The sequence below is a fragment of the Fulmarus glacialis genome, unplaced genomic scaffold (assembly GCF_000690835.1).
Source record: "Fulmarus glacialis isolate BGI_N327 unplaced genomic scaffold, ASM69083v1 scaffold14706, whole genome shotgun sequence".
NCBI classification, from domain to species: Eukaryota; Metazoa; Chordata; class Aves; order Procellariiformes; family Procellariidae; genus Fulmarus; species Fulmarus glacialis.
In genome coordinates, this window is record NW_009219214.1 from 909 (window position 1) to 4,795 (window position 3,887).

The window sequence follows — 3,887 nt, forward strand, 5'->3', positions numbered from 1 at the left end:
TGCTTTGGAAACCCATTTGTATATAGGAACGTTCACTCTTCTCCTGGGTAATTATTCGCTTATGTTTGCTTAGGTTTCTCATGCAATGATAGGAATGAGGTAAACATTGTAAAATAAGTTAATAGGCGTCTGAGACAAATGAAAACTTAGAAAGGATTTAAATCAGTTATTCTTCTATTTGAAACACGTATAACATACCGAAAGTAGGTAACTTTCAGAATAAAGCTACTTTATATGTGGCTGGTTTGGTTTTTAAGTCTGTTGTCATATCTGAATGCCTCTGCTATTAACTCCAGCCTCACACCAATAATAAAATTATCAGAGTAACTTTATGTACTGTAGGCTAAGGATGTCAGCCTGTCGGGTAATAACATCTCCTCATCTCCAACTACTTCCATCTCCTTTGATCCCCAGTTTGACCCAAATGAGAATGTGGATTATAGTAAATGACACAGTGAAGACCACGTGTTTATAACCAGGAGTTCACTCCATCTATAACTAGTACATTCCGGCAACTGTCTGCATTTGAGATGTTTTAACACGGTTGATCGGGAGTGGGGGTTAATGTTGTGACAGAAATCAAAGGGCTACTTTATTCTTCTTAGTAAAGTTTTAATTCTCCATCTTCTTTTCTCTCTTCTCTGCCTTTTCTCCATCCTGGTTGGCGAATGGACATGGTTGGTTTTTGAAGAGTTCTTGTGCAAGATTTTGTTTGTTTGTTTAAGAATCCCGGATTATTTGGGTGCCACGCACTATAAAGCCTTATTTTAGATAATAGCCAGTAGCGTTATTGCAGAGAAGTAGTTTCCTGCCATGCTAAGATTTAACTTGCATATTGTCTTCCTTTGTCTTTCTATATCTGGAGCACTACCCTAGGTGGTGATGCATATAGGATGGAGATGTGAAAGAAGAGGCTTGCCCTCTTGTTCTGCTCAGCTGCCAAAAAAGCCCCAAACAAACAAACCAACCCGCTCGTGTGCAAGGAGAACGTAGGTGGCCAAGACGCAATGAACAATTTTAATCGTTCTCTTGAAATCACTTTAAAGTCAATTTGCTCTTCACACAAAAGTAATCATTTAAAGCAATTCAGAGTGTTTGTATGGCCATGAGAGTTTCAGGATGTTTGAATGAAGTTCCTGCCTGTTTTCCGCCCCTTTTCCACACACGGAAGCATGGGGAGGTGATATAAACCGCTTGTGCCTGCATCCTGCCCTACCCACCATATGTTGTACTCGCTCCAAAGAGCCTGTCGTCCCTGAGCGGTGCAGAAGGACAGGATTTATACACTGAGTAGTCTGACCTGGGAGAAATTTAGATGCGGATAGAAGAAAAAATGTGCTCATTTTAGTAGGTTTTGGTTTTATGACACCAGGTTTGAGCAGGAGGAGGGAGAGCTCGGCTGTGTAATGGTTTCACTGGGGAGTGCTACTGCCCTGCAGAACGCTGTCAGGGAGCTGTGTCTTGGACTCCCCGTGCACTCAGCTGAGCAAACTTGAACTGGTTTGACACAGCGTTTACAAAAGTAGGACAGGCTTGATTTTAAATATATATTAATTCGAAATAATCAAATCTATAGTGGAGCCTGAAATGTATACAGCAGACTTTAAGAAACCTGCAGCCAGTGGAAACTACTGGGATTTCCCTATTTTTATACGAAGACTTTTTTTTCAGCAAAAGAGGACCTGATTGTATGAGGAAACAGTGAAACACGTTGCAGAGGGTAATGAAGCTGAAAAGTAGGAAGGGGGTGGGGAGAAACTGTTTCTTTCTAGCTCTCATTCTATTAATGTCTTGTTTTTGGTAAGTCCAGCGGGTATGATAAGGAAGCGATAGCAGCCCATAGATAGCAACGCACTGCCTGCCAAATACGCTTTGTTACCCACCTCATCCAAAGCTCGTTAAATCGATGATCTTAAATCAGTCATTAGGTCAGCAGTTGGGAGCTGTGGTCAGTGTGTGCTAGCCTGGGAAGTCTGCAGCACCTCAAGGGTTGTGGGCATGTAAAAATACAAGTTCCTAACTCAGATCCTTTCTAAACAACCTTAAAAAAAACCAGAGTTATTTTTCTTCAAAAACACCTAAGATACAACTCATAAAATGTATGGCTGTGGCTTTATTGCTTCAAAGCCGACATGTGTTTGCGTGTGCAGGGAGGGAGAAGTGGTAGCGGCACCCCCGTGAGCTGCTTTGCTGAGGCAAAGCCGTGCTGATCTCGGGGCCTTGCAGATGCTCAGAGCGAAGCCAGCAGTGCAGGCCGCCGTGGGCTGAATGCTTGGAGCTGCTGAAAACCACATCTCAGTCCTGCAAAACCCATTAGTTGGTGCAGTATTTACTGTTGCAGGTAGTTGCATTAACGTCGGCGGGAACAGATATGCAAGGGTTCCTCTGGGCATTGAGAATTCTCGAGCTAGCAGGGGATGGAGTTGATCTTACAAAAGCGTGGGCTCTGCTGGAAGAAGCCCTGGGACTCGCTGCTTTTCTCATGGTGGGATTGTTTTGCTGCGCTCATGCCTCTTGTGAAAGGCTATCTCCGCTTCCCAGTGCGCGCTGATGGGGACACTGGCTCCCCGATAAGGCGTTCTCCTCGCAGGGTGGGGACAGGTTGTCCCTGCGGGAGCGTGGGCTGCCCGCAGCCCCCAGCGCGGCGGAAAAGGGGTTTGTTCACTTGAACTCGCCTTCAAACGGCTCTTCGTGCCGGCTCCCAGAGAGATAACGCCGAGCCCCGTGCCGCAGCAACTCATAAGCCTGCCTTTTATGTTGTTCTCCTTTCTTCTTAAGATACGGCTTAAAAAGCTGAATTTGGATTATCTGATCTATTATGGTGGTATTAGTGCTGTACACATTACGGACTATAAATGCTCTGTTTTGAAATTTGGGTAATAAAAGACTAATTGTTAAATGTTGTGCAGCTGCCTTATAAGCCTGGCTTTCAGAGCGATGGGCCCGTTCGAAGTGACGAGACCGTCCCTGTCACTGGCAGACCTCTCCTCGCCAGCCGAACCTACACTGCTCTGGTTTTGCATGAGTTGGCTCGAGTGACTGGGGCTCAGCTCCTGTTGGTTTGATTCATGAGGGATTTAACACGTAATTCCTGGAAAGGGTCACGGAGAGATGCTAATCTGCTGAGTTAGCTTTAAAAAAAAAAAAAAAAAAAAGAGGAAGGGAAAAAAAAGAAAGGGGGGAAGTTTAATTTGGTTGTAACTATGGCCACAAAAAAAATTACAAACCAATGGTAATAGCAAATGATGGCCTTGTCCCTTAGAATAGCTGAAGGGTTTTCTTGAAATGTTTCAGCTGGGGAGAGAAGAGGAAGGGGAAGACACCACTCCTGTACATATAGAGCAGTGGCCCAACAATATTAAACCTGGTTGAACTTTAAACTTGGTGTTCACTTTAAACTCACTGAAACGTGTGATGCTCCATCGCTGCTGAAGTCCGAGTGAAGCTTGTCCTGCACTCTGCGGGGCCACGGCTGTATCTGTGTGGCAGGGGAGAGGGATAGCTCTCCATGGCCTAAATATTTTGATAATGACTTCAGTGTCATGGCCCAGAGCTTGGCAATGCTGCTGACAGTGGGAGCTGTGGGCAGCTGCGTGGAAGAGAAAGCTTAGATGAGGGCTTTGAGCCTTTCATCCTCAAGCACGTGGCAATCATTGTTCCTTAGAAAAAATCTCTGCCCAGCATGTCTCTTTTTTTTTTTTTTTTTAATTTTTTTTTCAAATTTTTTTTCTTGAGTGTGCAGTTTCCTTGGAAAAAACCATTCTTTTTCTCATCCCTGGGGTGCTGCTGTTGGGGTTCGTCTCATGGGTCTCAGGTCAAACCCACCCTCCCCGCTACACCGTGCGGTTGGGGGTCCCTAGGGGGCTCTGCCTGGGTGCAGCGGATGG